At 32.7% G+C, this 17,465-nt stretch overlaps 10 non-coding genes across 10 annotated transcripts; all 10 read left to right on the top strand.

Annotated features, from left to right (window-relative positions):
• Positions 1-856: 856 nt before the first annotated feature.
• On the top strand, positions 857-929 carry Trnav-aac (transfer RNA valine (anticodon AAC)). Its single transcript has one exon. It is a non-coding gene; the product is annotated as a tRNA-Val (tRNA).
• Positions 930-4,118: 3,189 nt separating this feature from the next.
• On the top strand, positions 4,119-4,191 carry Trnar-ccu (transfer RNA arginine (anticodon CCU)). Its single transcript has one exon. It is a non-coding gene; the product is annotated as a tRNA-Arg (tRNA).
• A 731-nt stretch (positions 4,192-4,922) lies between these two features.
• Trnav-aac (transfer RNA valine (anticodon AAC)) lies at positions 4,923-4,995 on the top strand. Its single transcript has one exon. It is a non-coding gene; the product is annotated as a tRNA-Val (tRNA).
• A 3,041-nt stretch (positions 4,996-8,036) lies between these two features.
• Positions 8,037-8,109, top strand: Trnav-aac (transfer RNA valine (anticodon AAC)). The gene has a single exon. It is a non-coding gene; the product is annotated as a tRNA-Val (tRNA).
• Positions 8,110-9,587: 1,478 nt separating this feature from the next.
• Positions 9,588-9,660, top strand: Trnav-aac (transfer RNA valine (anticodon AAC)). Its single transcript has one exon. It is a non-coding gene; the product is annotated as a tRNA-Val (tRNA).
• Positions 9,661-11,127: 1,467 nt separating this feature from the next.
• Trnav-aac (transfer RNA valine (anticodon AAC)) lies at positions 11,128-11,200 on the top strand. Its single transcript has one exon. It is a non-coding gene; the product is annotated as a tRNA-Val (tRNA).
• A 1,478-nt stretch (positions 11,201-12,678) lies between these two features.
• On the top strand, positions 12,679-12,751 carry Trnav-aac (transfer RNA valine (anticodon AAC)). Its single transcript has one exon. It is a non-coding gene; the product is annotated as a tRNA-Val (tRNA).
• Positions 12,752-14,165: 1,414 nt separating this feature from the next.
• On the top strand, positions 14,166-14,238 carry Trnav-aac (transfer RNA valine (anticodon AAC)). Its single transcript has one exon. It is a non-coding gene; the product is annotated as a tRNA-Val (tRNA).
• A 724-nt stretch (positions 14,239-14,962) lies between these two features.
• Trnar-ccu (transfer RNA arginine (anticodon CCU)) lies at positions 14,963-15,035 on the top strand. Its single transcript has one exon. It is a non-coding gene; the product is annotated as a tRNA-Arg (tRNA).
• A 572-nt stretch (positions 15,036-15,607) lies between these two features.
• On the top strand, positions 15,608-15,680 carry Trnav-aac (transfer RNA valine (anticodon AAC)). The gene has a single exon. It is a non-coding gene; the product is annotated as a tRNA-Val (tRNA).
• The last annotated feature ends 1,785 nt before the right edge of the window (positions 15,681-17,465 follow it).

A 17,465-nucleotide genomic window follows, 5' to 3' on the forward strand; every position in this document is an offset into this window, starting at 1 on the left:
AAACATATTGTGAAATTAACCTCCGACAGGCTCAAACCCGCTACTGCCGGTTAGATAGGACAATGACTTATCCATTAAGCCACGATGGGGGTTGTGTACACACATTAATAATAATTTTGAAGATCTTCAAATATTACAAAAAAATCGGTTTCGGCATAGTGTATATTCATTTTAATGAACGTCTTTTAAATCTATATACTACTTAATATTCAATACAAATTACGTTTACTTCATCTTATTTAGACTTGTAGAACATAACTAGACCAACGTTTATAAGTAAAGAGGAATAATGTAAATTTTAAAGATTATCAACAGAATCTTGGTTGTTTTTACAATTATTACTATATCATCATATTTTTATCTTGGTATTTCAAATAAACAATACGAGCAAATTGCAATGTTATATAATAACTAATATTTTTTATGCTATCAAAAAAGTGAAATAGAACATTTTACTTCTGACGTTTCGTATCAACATTGGACATTGGTTGATGTTAAACTATTTTGACATCGTTGGTTTAAACATTTATTTAAGCTCGATTGCGAAACAAATTTTGCAATTTATATTAATCACTTTCGAGTCCGCTTCCTGGAACCAACCAATACTGGTGTCATATGAAGAAACATGGTCGTGACCTGAGTAGAGCTCACACCCATGATCTCTGGGTTGAGAGGCAGACATCTTAACCACTAGGCCACCGCTCCCCTTTGACATCGTTATTTTCGTATTACACAATGCCCATAACTTGCAAATTGTAATCTTATCATGAACTTTACAAAAAGCCGTTCTGTTGATAACATATTAATATCTGAACAACCAGATTGAAGACAATACATTATAACACTTCAGACAACTGTTTCCGTGGTGTAGTGGTTATCACATCCGCTTAACACGCGGAAGGTCCTGAGTTCAATCCTCAGCGGAAACAGATTTTTTTTTATTAAATTTTATATTCATTTGCATCAAAGAAATTAACGAAGCAATCGCTTAATTATAGAACATTACATGTATCTGTACTAATTGCAGTATTCTTTTCATAGAGGTTGTATTACAGAATTAAATGGACAACGACTTATTATTATTATATACCAAACTTCTTAAGCACTTTTTTCACGCACATTGACACGTTCAAAAGTACTGTACAATATAACAAAATAAATGATACAATATTTAAAAGAAAAAAAAAGAAAACATCGATATTGTTCAAGTCACAAATTCAAATCAAATGTAGTTTAAAAAGGATAAATAATAAAATTCAGGTAAGAACCTAAAAAATAATCAGTCCAAATAAAACCTCTTAAATAAGTGAGTTTAAGTGCTCTCTTAAACACTGTTAGAGTTTCACAGCTTTAAAGTGTTCTAGGTAGGGCATTCCAGAGTTTAGGGGCTGTCGTCATAAAAGAACGATCACCATAAGTCACAGTCCTTCTACGCGGTACAACAAGTACTAAGCAATCATTCTGGGACCTAAGTTGTCTGGATGGGGCATAAATGTCTAGCATGTTTCGTTTGTACGTAGGTGCCTGTCTATGAAGCGCCTTAAACACATATGTAAGGAGTTTGTACTCGACTCTGATGTACACAGGAAGCCAATGTAGTTCCTTTAAAACTTGGGTTATGCGGCAGTTTCGCGGTGTCCTGGTAATAACACGAGCAGCCGTATTTTGATCATTTTGGAGCCTGTTGTGAACGTACTTTGGAGATCCATATAGCAACGAATTACAGTAATCTAATTTTGATGTCACTAACGAGTTTATCAAGGTTCTGGTTGAATCAACAGTCAAGTATTTCCGAATTTGACCTATTTGTCGTATTTTCATTAAGCATGAACGAGAAACTGAGTTCACATGTTGTTCCACGTCTAAATGAGAGTCCAATACGGCGCCAAGGTTTCTAACTGTTGTTGATGGTATTATTACACAATCACCGACTCTTACAGTAAGATCTTCAACATCACTTCGTTTTGGTACAAAGACGATCGCCTCTGTTTTGTCCGCATTGAGTTTCAGAAAGTTATTATTCATCCATAGTATGATGTCATTCAGGGCGCAAGGTCTCATTGCGTGAAATGGCTTCCTTTGGTTTAAATGCCATGTACATTTGAGAATCGTCAGCGTAGAAATGATGTTGAAGTTTATGCTTCCGACAGATCGCGCCTACAGGTTTAGTGTACATGATGTAATTCTTCGGACCAAGAACGGACCCTTGTGGCACAGAAAATGTCATATGTACAGGTTTTGACAGTTCGCCATTGACGCAGACAGTTTGATGACGCTCACACAGATATGATTTCATCCATTGTAAAGGTTTGCCTACTATTCCGAAGTGTTGTTCGAGCAGGCAAAGGAGGGTACTATGGTCGATCGTATCAAAAGCAGCAGATAAGTCCAGCATTACTAGAACGGTAGCTTCATTCTGATAAAGAGAGCATGTCATTTTGAACACATAATAGAGCAGATTCTGTTGAATGAAACTGCCTATAAGCAGACTTACGCTCTTCATGAAGTTTATGTGCAGATAGGTGTCTTTCAAGTTGGGAATGGACAACTTTCTCGAGAATTTTGGAGATAAACGGTAAATTAGATACAGGCCGGTAGTTTCTCATAACCTCTTGATCCAACACTGACTTTTTGATTAAAGGTCTGACTCTAGAACTTTTAAAAGCGGGTGGTACATAGGCCCTCTCAAGTGAAGTGTTTATGATTTTTAACCAGGTTTTCAACGAAAACCGGGTTATTGTAAAGCCGAAGTCGGCGGGCGGGCGGGCAGGCGGGCGGGCGTCAACTTTTGGTTTCCGCTCAATAACTTTAGTTTGCTTTGGCCTATTGACACCAAACTTGGTGTATGGATAGCTTATATCAAGAGGCAGCATGGGATTGCTACCAAGGTGTATGTGATCAAGGTCAAGGTCACTGTTACTAAAAATAGAAATTCCGTTTCCGCTCAATAACTTGAGTTTGCTTTGACCTATTGACACCAAACTTGGTGTATGGATAGCTTATATCAAGAGGCAGCTTGAGATTGCTACCCAGGTGTCTGTGATCAAGGTCAAGGTCACTGTTACTAAAAATAGAAATTCAGTTTCCGCTCTATAACTTGAGTTTGCTTTGGCCTATTGATACCTAACTTGGTGTATGGATAGCTTATATCAAGAGGCAGCTTGAGATTGCTACCCAGGTGTCTGTTATCAAGGTCAAGGTCACTGTTACTAAAAATAGAAATACTGTTTCTGCTCAATAACTCGAGTTTGCTTTGGCCTTTTGACACCAAACTTGATGAATGGGTAGCTTATATCAAGAGGGAGCTTGGGATTGCTACCCAGGTGTCTGTGATCAAGGTTAATGTATTAAGTTTTCATGTTATAACTTGAGTTTGCTTTGACCTTTTGACAATAAACTTGCTGAGTGGCAGCTTTGGATTGCTACTTAGATATCTGGGAGCAAGTTCAAGGTCATTTGCTTACAATAGAAGTTTCAGCTTCTACTCATTAACTTCAATGTACTTTGACCTATTGATTGCTGTCACATCAAACTTTGGTCGTTGAAAACCTGGTTTTCGTCGCATTGCGGCGCTTCTTGTTGTGATTAATGGTAATAGTTCATTTAAACAATCTTTCATCAGCCATGTTGGAATGGGGTCAAGTTCACAGGATTTGTTTGGCGAATTGCGAATGATTTTTGAAATTTCCATATCAGAGACTACTGAAAAGCTTGAAAATTGCTCTCCATTGAAAGGTGCTTCAGGGACAACATTGTTTGTTGGTGAGATTGGTCCTCGCTATACCATTACATATGCCTTCAACCTTATCCACAAAGAAGACACTAAAGTCTTGTGCTAGAACGTTTGCAGCTTTACCAGATGGCAGCACAACATCTGTGCTTGCATCCATCAAATGCCGGGTCACTTTGGTAAGGTTTTTCATATCACGACCACATGGCTAGTGTAGTACGACCACATGGCTCTACTTTCTCAGTGTAGTATTTGACTTTGGACATATTTAGAAGCTTATTCCTAACAGCGCATTGGTTTCTATAAATTAAGTGATCAATTTTCAATCCAGTCAAGCGCCACTTTCGCTCTGACTGACGCCTTAGTGTAATTGTGCATATAAATCACCGCCTCCGTGGCCTAATGGATAAGGCATCGGCCTCCTAAGCCGGGGATTGCGGGTTCGAGTCCCGCCGGAGGTTTGTTATATTATTTTAGCATTTTCTATTGTTATATGTATATAAATAAATCCTGTCAAAAATTCTATACGATTCACCTCATTTCTTTTTCATGACGATGTTGTCAATTTTACAGTTCTTTATAATGCCCATTAGGGGTGGTTTACCTTAATAACACAACTAGACGAATAACTTTTGTAAGTAATGAACCATAATTTGTTGTATTAAGATAGATAAAAAAAATACAAGTTTTTTGGCAATACATAGCATGTTTTTACCTTGATATCTTTTAAAACAAATAAACAATAAGAGCAAATTGCAATGTCATATAATAACTTATATTTTTCATGCTATCAAAAAAGTGAAATAAAACATTTTACTTCTGACATTGGTTGATGTTAAACTATTTTGACATCGTTGGTTTAAACATTTATTTAAGCTCGATTGCGAAACAAGTTCTTGCAACTTATATTAATCACTTTCGAGTCCGCTTCCTGGAACCAACCAGTACTGGTGTCATGTATGAAGAAACATGGTCGTGACCCGAGTAGGGCTCGAACCCATGATCTTTGAGGCAGACATCTTAACCACTAGGCCACCGCTCCCCTTTGACATAGTTATTTTCGTATTACCAATGCTTATAACTTGCAAATTGTTATCTTATCATGAACTTTACAAAAAACCGTTCTGTTGATAACATATTAATATCTGAACGACCAGGTTGAACACAATACATTATAACACTGCAGACAACTGTTTCCGTGGTGTAGTGGTTATCACATCCGCTTAACACGCGGAAGGTCCGGAGTTCAATCCTCAGCGGAAACATTTTTTTTTCAACATTTTTTTATATAAAAAAAATAACAGCAAAGACACAATTTCTATAAAGGTAGTAAGTTTGTATCATATAATATAATGCATTTTTTTTTAAATCCCCATTTCACTTTCCTCAGCAATTATTCCATATATTTTCAATCTGTCATGTAAGCTAATAAAGAACAGTTTTTGATGAATGTAAATTTTGTATTTTTTCATTGTTTCTTTATCAAGGCTGTAGACACATTTTCAGAGATAGGATTTTTCTCATTTGTTTGTTATATGATATATCATAAGGTGGAACTAGAGAAAGCCGGATTCATTAACAAAATTATAGGTCCGCAAAAGAACATTAGTTCAATTTTTCTGTTGTTGTAGAAGAATAATAAGAAAAAATTGAAACATATTCATAGATCGTCATCTCTAAAAAATACATTGTCTGAGACTACTTACCTTTAATTGCGGAGAAGAAACCAACATTTTCTCATTATTCTATAAAAGAACGCTTTAAAAAATCAGTAAACGATTTTTGTTATGCTACAATAAACAAACCTTTGGAAAATCTTTCATGTTTATTATACTTGAATTACCAAACACAAGAAATAAACCTTAAAAATTGTTTTAAAATGACATTTGCAATAAAGATTTACATCCCAAAACGTATATTATGAACCAAATAATGCATTTGAAAGATTCATGCAAGATCGTATTGCAATGCAATCCCTGAATTTGGAATGATGCAAAATGCCAGAAAATGCCATAAATTATGAAGAAATTTTCATTCTAGCCTCAATATTACGAATAAGATAAATCTATATGAAGTTATTTTCCATCATTCTGGCCAAGAAGTTGTTAACTGGACAAAATATCAAATATTTTTAATGCAAAAATGGTTCGTTTTTCTGTTGATCAAAACCTATAATGCAACCTTCGAAAGAAAGGGTGAACAGTATTTGCACATAAGTTGGGTTTAAGGAAATTGTTCATTGGCTTTATTCACCATTGAATAAAATAATATAGAGTAGAATATCTTACATGAAAACATATATATTATTTTTAATAAAATAAAATAATAGTTACGTGTTTTATTTTATTCGGGTTTACATAGAGGTCTTAAGATATTTGTCATTTTTTAAATTGTTTTAATAAAATGTTTTATTTGTTAATGTAAAAGTATAACTGAATAAAAAATTATACCGTAGTGTCGTGCAATAAGTCGAGAAATGTGTCTATTCCATGTTATGTATAAAACAAATATATGTAGCCATAGCATGTTTAATATTGTGTATATATAACAAGTTTCTGAACTGAAAGAAAAAAAAATAACAGACTTTTTTTTTAATTCTGAAAAGGAACGATGTTAATAAATATGCGATTATGACCTAATTGAAACATATGGATACATTTAAAATAAAGACTGTAACCAAGTCCACGTGTTTGTCAACGCTGGCTCCATCTAAATCTCCTGCTATACAATATTATTTCATCAGTCAATTTAGTTATTTATTGTTGTTGTTTTACTATAGAATAAGAAACTTTCATTAATTGCAATTCTGTAATTTATGTACAAAATCTGGGACAAAAACACCATACAAAATATATAATTCAATTTAATTATGGACAAACTATATTATTTAATTTAATTATGTGAAAATTATATTTGATAATTTCAGAGTGAAAATTATCAAAATATAATTTCACACTTTTCAATGACGAGACTATTTTTTAAGATTTTCACCATGTGGTACCTCAATTTTATTTTATTTTTGCTGACAATTTTGACATTGACAGGGATTTTTAGAGAAAAGCAAAGCTGAAATTGATAAATAACTTAAATTTCAAAAGTAATAAAAAGAGAAAAAAACTTACTTCAATTCATTCCAATTACTAATCCCCAAATATCGTCTCAAAATTTTCTGTTTCATGTTTACAGTCTGAAACACTTTCTTCCACATGCAAAACTACTCTTGATGACATTTGGGCATATTTATGTATCCTACGAGCAATAACTGCTTCATGCAATATGAAAACTTGAAAAGTTTGATGACAGTCATCAGTCCGAAGAAAGTAAACAACCCAGCGTTCGTAAGACAGCCTTTCAGCAGTTCCATGCCCCCCCCCCCCCAGATTTGTATATTTCACAACAGCAGGTGTCAAGTGTCGCGTGGCAGCTGTAAAAAGTTGCCCCGTACTTCACTTCAGTGTTTTTTATTTATATTTTTCTGGTCCTTCGGGATCATTGATCCAGCACTATTAAGTGTTGAAAATTGAGTACCGCTCAAGCCGGTGCTAGGGAGGCGTGAGGGATGTTAACGTTGCACTTTTTCATTATTATGTACAGGCTCAATCAAACCGAGTCTGATATTTAAATGTAATTTTGCTGTTTTTTCCGAGGGATCACCTTTTTCCCATATATTTAGAAAAAACTATATGTACATTCATTGATTCATATATTGTATTAAATGTCAGTTTGTTTAAAAAATCTTTTTCACTGTAAACCTAAATCGTTCTACTTTTAACTCTCAACTGTCATTGTAAGAGAAGTGGAATTACAATACTTAGAAAAAAGCACTTATTTCACTGGGTAAAAGGGCGACAATAAAGTTGTATTCATTATAGCCTCCCTTGCCAAAAGTAAAAATGGTCGAAAAGATCAAACGAGTTTGCTTCTTTAAAAAGAAGCATGCGAGAGGTCTTTTTGCTGCTGTGGAAGATTTGTTTAATTCGAAAATATTTGGGGATATTTTTGCATAAAAGACATACTGAATGCTTAGAAGTTACAATTATTTTAACAAAACAGACTTTATTATATATATTGAATATAGTATCATAATAAAAGTTTGTTTTACACTTCACTTTTTTTAAATGTTTAGTAAAATTTGTGCCATTTGCGCCCAAAAATCTCCGTTGCGTTATTTAGTCATAGCGGTTCAAAAGTTTAAGGAGCAGCAAAATTTTGGTACACAGTTCACTCGGTCAAATTGACCTCTCCAATAACTATATATGGTATCGCTTAGTGTCAAATGGCAGAGACACAATACCCGAACCTATCTGTTTCCGTGGTGTAGTGGTTATCACATCCGCTTAACACGCGGAAGGTCCTGAGTTCAATCCTCAGCGGAAACATGGTTTTATTTATTTTAATGATCATATATGTATAAAAATACATTTTATGAATGTTTCATTTTTAATATAATTTAACATAATTTCAGAGTGAAAATTATCAAAATATAATTTCACACTTTTCAATGACGAGACTATTTTTTAAGATTTTCACCATGTGGTACCTCAATTTTATTTTATTTTTGCTGACAGTTTTGACATTGACAGGGATTTTTAGAGAAAAGCAAAGCTGAAATTGATAAATAACTTAAATTTCAAAAGTAATAAAAAGAGAAAAAAACTTACTTCAATTCATTCCAATTACTAATCCCCAAATATCGTCTCAAAATTTTCTGTTTCATGTTTACAGTCTGAAACACTTTCTTCCACATGCAAAACTACTCTTGATGACATTTGGGCATATTTAAGAATCCTACGAGCAATAACTGCCTCATGCAATATGCAAACTTTAAAAGCAATGACAGTCATCAGTCTGAAGAAATTAAACAACCAAGCGTTCGTAAGACAGCCTTTGAACAGTTCCATGCCCCCCCCCCCAGATTTGTATATTTCACAACAGCAGGTGTCAAGTGTCGCGTGGCAGCTGTAAAAAGTTGCCCCGTACTTCACTTCAGTGTTTTTTATTTATATTTTTCTGGTCCTTCGGGATCATTGATCCAGCACTATTAAGTGTTGAAAATTGAGTACCGCTCAAGCCGGTGCTAGGGAGGCGTGAGGGATGTTAACGTTGCACTTTTTCATTATTATGTACAGGCTCAATCAAACCGAGTCTGATATTTAAATGTAATTTTGCTGTTTTTTCCGAGGGATCACATTTTTTCCATATATTTAGAAAAAACTATATGTACATTCATTGATTCATATATTGTATTAAATGTCAGTTTGTTTAAAAAATCTTTTTCACTGTAAACCTAAATCGTTCTACTTTTAACTCTCAACTGTCATTGTAAGAGAAGTGGAATTACAATACTTAGAAAAAAGCACTTATTTCACTGGGTATAAGGGCGACAATAAAGTTGTTAACAATGGCATATATATTCATTATAGCCTCCCTTGCCAAAAGTAAAAATGGTCGAAAAGATCAAACGAGTTTGCTTCTTTAAAAAGAAGCATGCGAGAGGTCTTTTTGCTGCTGTGGAAGATTTGTTTAATTCGAAAATATTTGGGGATATTTTTGTATAAAAGACATACTGAATGCTTAGAAGTTACAATTATTTTAACAAAACAGACTTTATTATATATATTGAATATAGTATCATAATAAAAGTTTGTTTTACACTTCACTTTTTTTAAATGTTTAGTAAAATTTGTGCCATTTGCGCCCAAAAATCTCCGTTGCGTTATTTAGTCATAGCGGTTCAAAAGTTTAAGGAGCAGCAAAATTTTGGTACACAGTTCACTCGGTCAAATTGACCTCTCCAATAACTATATATGGTATCGCTTAGTGTCAAATGGCAGAGACACAATACCCGAACCTATCTGTTTCCGTGGTGTAGTGGTTATCACATCCGCTTAACACGCGGAAGGTCCTGAGTTCAATCCTCAGCGGAAACATGGTTTTATTTATTTTAATGATCATATATGTATAAAAATACATTTTATGAATGTTTCATTTTTAATATAATTTAACATAATTTCAGAGTGAAAATTATCAAAATATAATTTCACACTTTTCAATGACGAGACTATTTTTTAAGATTTTCACCATGTGGTACCTCAATTTTATTTTATTTTTGCTGACAGTTTTGACATTGACAGGGATTTTTAGAGAAAAGCAAAGCTGAAATTGATAAATAACTTAAATTTCAAATGTAATAAAAAGAGAAAAAAACTTACTTCAATTCATTCCAATTACTAATCCCCAAATATCGTCTCAAAATTTTCTGTTTCATGTTTACAGTCTGAAACACTTTCTTCCACATGCAAAACTACTCTTGATGACATTTGGGCATATTTATGTATCCTACGAGCAATAACTGCTTCATGCAATATGAAAACTTGAAAAGTTTGATGACAGTCATCAGTCCGAAGAAAGTAAACAACCCAGCGTTCGTAAGACAGCCTTTCAGCAGTTCCATGTTTTTTCCCCAGATTTTTATACTTCACAACAGCAGGTGTCAAGTGCAGCGTGGCAGCTGTAAAAAAGTGCCCCGTACTTCACTTCAGTGTTTTTATATTTTTCTGGTCCTTCGGGATCATTGATCCAGCACTATTAAGTGTTGAGAATTGAGTACCGCTCAAGCCGTTGCTAGGGAGGCGTGAGGGATGTTGCACTTTTTCATTATTATGTACAGACTCAATCAAACCGAGTCTGCAATTTTAATGTAATTTTGCTGTTTTTAAATCTTCCGATGGATCACTTTTTTTTCCATATATTTAGAAAAAACTATATGTACATTCATTGATTAATATATTGTATTAAATGTCAGTTTGTTTAATTTTTTTTTTCACTGTAAACCTAAATCGTTCTACTTTTAACTCTCAACTGTCATTGTAAGAGAAGTGGAATTATAATACTTAGAAAAAAGCAATTATTTCACTGGGTAAAAGGGCGACAATAAATTTGTTAACAATGGCATATATATTCATTATAGCCTCCCTTGCCAAAAGTAAAAATGGTCGAAAAAATCAAACGAGTTTGCTTCTTTAAATGCGAGAGGTCTTTTTGCTGCTGTGGAAGATTTGTTTGATTCGAAAATATTTGGGGATATTTTTGCATGAAAGACATACTGAATGCTTAGAAGTTACAATTATTTTAACAAAATAGACTTTATTATATATATATTGAATATAGTATCATAATAAAAGTTTGTTTTACACTTCAATTTTTTAAATGTTTAGTAAAATTTGTGCCTTTTGCGCCCAAAAATCTCCGTTGCGTTATTTAGTCATAGCGGTTCAAAAGTTTAAGGAGCAGCAAAATTTTGGTACACAGTTCACTCGGTCAAATTGACCTCTCCAATAACTATATATGGTATCGCTTAGTGTCAAATGGCAGAGACACAATACCCGAACCTATCTGTTTCCGTGGTGTAGTGGTTATCACATCCGCTTAACACGCGGAAGGTCCTGAGTTCAATCCTCAGCGGAAACATGGTTTTATTTATTTTAATGATCATATATGTATAAAAATACATTTTATGAATGTTTCATTTTTAATATAATTTAACATAATTTCAGAGTGAAAATTATCAAAATATAATTTCACACTTTTCAATGACGAGACTATTTTTTAAGATTTTCACCATGTGGTACCTCAATTTTATTTTATTTTTGCTGACAGTTTTGACATTGACAGGGATTTTTAGAGAAAAGCAAAGCTGAAATTGATAAATAACTTAAATTTCAAAAGTAATAAAAAGAGAAAAAAACTTACTTCAATTCATTCCAATTACTAATCCCCAAATATCGTCTCAAAATTTTCTGTTTCATGTTTACAGTCTGAAACACTTTCTTCCACATGCAAAACTACTCTTGATGACATTTGGGCATATTTAAGAATCCTACGAGCAATAACTGCCTCATGCAATATGCAAACTTTAAAAGCAATGACAGTCATCAGTCTGAAGAAATTAAACAACCAAGCGTTCGTAAGACAGCCTTTGAACAGTTCCATGCCCCCCCCCCCCAGATTTGTATATTTCACAACAGCAGGTGTCAAGTGTCGCGTGGCAGCTGTAAAAAGTTGCCCCGTACTTCACTTCAGTGTTTTTTATTTATATTTTTCTGGTCCTTCGGGATCATTGATCCAGCACTATTAAGTGTTGAAAATTGAGTACCGCTCAATCCGGTGCTAGGGAGGCGTGAGGGATGTTAACGTTGCACTTTTTCATTATTATGTACAGGCTCAATCAAACCGAGTCTGATATTTAAATGTAATTTTGCTGTTTTTTCCGAGGGATCACATTTTTTCCATATATTTAGAAAAAACTATATGTACATTCATTGATTCATATATTGTATTAAATGTCAGTTTGTTTAAAAAATCTTTTTCACTGTAAACCTAAATCGTTCTACTTTTAACTCTCAACTGTCATTGTAAGAGAAGTGGCATTACAATACTTAGAAAAAAGCACTTATTTCACTGGGTAAAAGGGCGACAATAAAGTTGTTAACAATGGCATATATATTCATTATAGCCTCCCTTGCCAAAAGTAAAAATGGTCGAAAAGATCAAACGAGTTTGCTTCTTTAAAAAGAAGCATGCGAGAGGTCTTTTTGCTGCTGTGGAAGATTTGTTTAATTCGAAAATATTTGGGGATATTTTTGCATAAAAGACATACTGAATGCTTAGAAGTTACAATTATTTTAACAAAACAGACTTTATTATATATATTGAATATAGTATCATAATAAAAGTTTGTTTTACACTTCAATTTTTTAAATGTTTAGTAAAATTTGTGCCATTTGCGCCCAAAAATCTCCGTTGCGTTATTTAGTCATAGCGGTTCAAAAGTTTAAGGAGCAGCAAAATTTCGGTACACAGTTCACTCGGTCAAATTGACCTCTCCAATAACTATATATGGTATCGCTTAGTGTGAAATGGCAGAGACACAATACCCGAACCTATCTGTTTCCGTGGTGTAGTGGTTATCACATCCGCTTAACACGCGGAAAGTCCTGAGTTCAATCCTCAGCGGAAACATGTTTTTTTTTTATTTCACAATTTTAATGATCATATATGTATAAAAATACATTTTATGAATGTTTCATTTTTAGCATATATTCACCCAATGTGTAAACATTGTGTGTTCAATCTTCAACATACATGACATATGCATATACGGAAAAATTAAATTTGTCATTAATATATGATGAAATGAACACACTTGATAGAAAATTTTAAAAATACATGAAAGTTTTTTTCTACAATGCTAGAAATATTACTTTAAAACTATCTACTTTTATTATGGAACAATATGAATGTTTAAACCACTTAAAATATGTAGTTTATCTTCAAACAATTTTTATAAATAGGATTGTTTATGCAGTAAGTATTATTGATTTCAATTGAGTCTTTAAACAACAATCTCTATAAATATTGAATATTGAAAATGAATAGAGGTGAAATGTATAAGCGTTCTGCATTTAGTCATAAACACATATGACTTTTGCATTGGAAATAATATTTCATAAAACCTCATTCTTTTAAATATAATGATACAATTATGACTAGTGAGTCATTAAATATGATGTTATATACACCGGCAGAATGTCATATCGACCGGGCTCACTATTCTATTATTTGTTTTATTTTATGAATAGTCTAAGATAAAACCATCACAGCTACTTTTTATTACCCTTTGGTCGTTGAAAGGGATAAAAATACATGTATATGAAAATTTCATATATTTAAATCATATTTCCCTACATTTCATTTCACAATTATGAAATTTTAATTACACTGTTTATGCTAAATATTATACAATTATTGACTCGTGAGCCATTGAATATGATGTGATATTCACCGGCAGATGACATATTGACCGAGGCGATAGCCGAGGTCAATATGACTTTCTGCCGGTGAATATCACATCATATTCAATGGCTCACTAGTCAATAATTGTTTTATTATATGAATAGGCTAAGAAATAAAAAAAAATCACAAAAAGTACAACCTTATATACATGTACAAATTTTGCCTCGTTGAAGCGCGGGAAAAAAGACGCACGTGTTAGGCGTGCAACGACTTCGCGAACGCTGCGCATACAAAAGTAATTCAAGTTTATACTCAACATTGCGGTGTAGCCTTTAAGTAAAATGGTAATGTATTGATATTTTAATCGAGAAATATGCCATAAAGAACAAAAAGCAACAATTATTTTTTAAGTAACACGCGTATTTAACAGTCTACGGTGTATGATCATTGAATATGAGTCTCAATCTATTTTTAGACTGGGAAAATCCAATTCAGCCAGTGAATATGATACTACACCCAGTAAATATGATTTTATAAAAAGTTCTGTTGACTACTGTTTGGACCAATGAGATTGCAGATATATTTAGATCATATAATAAAACAGAATAATTTACCATATAGGCACTACAAATCTGCAACTGTTTCCGTGGTGTAGTGGTTATCACATCCGCTTAACACGCGGAAGGTCCTGAGTTCAATCCTCAGCGGAAACATTTTTCTTTTCCGTTCAAATTTTTTTTTATTTTTAAATTATTGAAAATATATAATAAAGGAATACATATTAACGGAATGTTACATTTTGATAATAGATTTATCTAGTTTAAACGTTGAGTGCATTAATGACGTGTGCAAATATGGAAAATTAAATGATATTTGTCATTTATATATGATGTAAATGTTTGTCATTTATATATGCTATAAATGTTGATGGAAATGAACAAGATTGAAAGAAAATTTGAAAATACATGAAAGTCATGCTTGTTATGCTTGAAATATTTCTTTCTTTATAGGACTATATTAATGCTTAAACAACTAAGAACATATGTAGTATGTTTTCCAACGAATGATATTAACAGGATTGTTTTATTATTTTCAAAGGAGTCTATAAGCAGCAAGCTCTATAAATATACAGTACATATTCAATTTGAAAGTTAATAGAGGTGAAAAAAATGTTGTGTATGTGTAAAACGTCGATCTAGACCTTCAATAAATAATGTTTATTTTCCACAATTTAGCAATGATTCTAATAAATTAAGTATTGAATAGCGAATAGTGCTGAGTGAGATGTCTATAATGTACAGAATAAATAAAACTGACTCTGCAATTTTCAATTATCTATTCTAGTTTACAATGCTCACTTAAGGGATCTCCCCTTATGTTTTACAGCAAATGGCATATATACAATATGTGTATTCAACGATTTTCTACCACATAACCGCCTCCGTGGCCTAATGGATAAGGCATCGGCCTCCTAAGCCGGGGATTGCGGGTTCGAGTCCCGCCGGAGGTTATATATAATTCTTTTACTTCAAACCGGTTTAAGTCATTTGAAGAAAGCTATTAGAATTAGAGCTAATTCCCCACGTCTGACCATCTCCATCGCTTCACTCGTCGTGTTAGGAACATGCATTCTACTAATGAGCTTTGTAAATTGTTCACTAACTGAAGAGTTCAATACTGCTAGTTTACACGTGCAACATCATCCTAACTGTCATTTAGACTCATATCCTTCCAGATTCTAAAAAATACATCATTTTTATGCAAATAATTTGTATGGATAAATGTAATTAACTTAAAAAAACATTATTTAGCTTTACTGGTTAGAGTTAAAGTATGGAACTATTTTGTATTTTAGAACCTATTAATGACTTTAAATATTGAATTGGTTACTTAAGCAATGTCTACTTCTAACTGCAGATCTTTGATTACAGAACTTTTTTGTCCATAATAATTGATGCGTACATGCATGGAATTTGAAATTTGTGTTTTTTTTGCATGTAAATTCACCATTACATTGTATTAAAGATAAAGAACTGATATAACAGAAGATCGAATATCAAATGTAAAGTAAACTAGTCAACTGTTTCCGTGGTGTAGTGGTTATCACATCCGCTTAACACGCGGAAGGTTCTGAGTTCAATCCTCAGCGGAAACATATATCTTGTCTGTTTACACAACTTTATTCATTATTTTTAGGTAACGTATATTCAAAATATTATATGAATGTTTGATTTTTTGTCAATAAATTTATACTTTTTTCATTAGTTCGTCACTAAGGCGATGATATAATCAATTTAGTTTTGAACTGCATACGCAAACTGACGATGTGGTCTTATGGATAAGCAATTGTTTTTAAGCACTTACACGCTTGTTTGGATAAGAAACTGGACTTCTAAGCCTGGAAGTTTGGTTTGAATACCGATGAACATGTAATAGATAAGTGTAAATTAAACACGCTTTTAACAATTAGAATTTACATACTATTTTGATAAATTTGTTTTATTTGGAATAACTCACACACTGAAAGGGCGTATTTCCGTAATTCATTTCTTCCTTATGTAAGAAGACCTCAGATACCTATCATGTATTCACGATCGACCCTTTTTCTTAGTGTTGTTGTGTTACACCAGTCTTGATAATCATCAATAGTTTTACTAAAGACACACTTGTTTCCGTGTGTGAATATAGTTATACTTATCCAACATAAACACCTGATTGCCATCGATGTTTTATACATTAGAGCAACATACCAGATAACATTGAAACTCTGTGTCCTGATTGCAATACTTCATATATTTCAGATTAGCTATTGTGAGATAATACGCACTGTAATTATTATCATTTTCTTGTGAAAAAGTGATAATAAACAATATGTTATATTACATTAAAACTAAGCAAAGGTTTTGAGAAAAAAATATGAAGATGAAAAAAGCATTTTATCTGTCTCGGTAACGTCGTTGTTGAGATAAAATTGTAAGACAAATTAACGATTGTCGAAGAGATTCGCCCGGTAGCAGAATGTCATCCTTTAAGTGTTCTATAATGAAAAAAGTCTGGCGTAGGTATAAACAAACATTAGAAATGTCACGGTATGATTTATTCAACTAGACAGAATTTTAAATGTTATGTTTGGAGTGAAGCTCTTGTAGACATATTCGTAGAAGGTTTAAATGAAAGTACACAATTTCGTTCACAATCAAGTGGCACGTGTTTTTTTCCCCAAAATATATCTGTGTATACATTTTGTTTTGTTTAAGCTGGTGCTGTCGGGCTTTTATAGGGATTTCGTTTTTTTTCTTTTTTTTATTCATTTGAATTTATCGATAAGATAAAGTTGATTTTTTATGGAATGCCTTTTAACTCAATGTTTTCTTAAATGTATATTTCTGTTTACATAAACTTATTATGAACAGTGATGGCGTGTTATTACTTATTTTATATTAGAATATAAATGTTTGTTTCTAAAATTGTGAAGCGTTTGGTTTGCAAAATGACATTAAAAAGAACAATTGTTACTTATATCAGGTTTTATGACAACTGTTTTAATAGATACAATGTAAGAAGTAATCGTTTGGCGTACATTTTCTTCATAAGAATTGATTGAACGATTTTATGAAATGGATGATGCAACACATGTAATAAAAAGCTTCTACTGTGAAAACAATACATTAGTTCTGAGACAAAACTAATTCACACATATACAAACATCAGTTTTCCTTGGAAATTAGCGATAAATCTGATGAATGACTATAATTAATGTTTTTCTTATTTCGTTTGACTTTCGTCAGGACCTTATTTATATTCTTGTAATCTGTCTTTTGTGCAATGACTAATGTTGACTGTTAGCATTATAATTTGTCTTCTTTGTATGTTTTTGACGACATTATGGAGGTTCAAAATTTGATATACACCATTTGTTTGTATAATATTAATTTATATT

This window comes from Ruditapes philippinarum, unplaced genomic scaffold, assembly GCF_026571515.1.
Source record: "Ruditapes philippinarum isolate M1 unplaced genomic scaffold, ASM2657151v2 ctg5105_1_1_1_1, whole genome shotgun sequence".
NCBI classification, from domain to species: domain Eukaryota; kingdom Metazoa; phylum Mollusca; class Bivalvia; order Venerida; family Veneridae; genus Ruditapes; species Ruditapes philippinarum.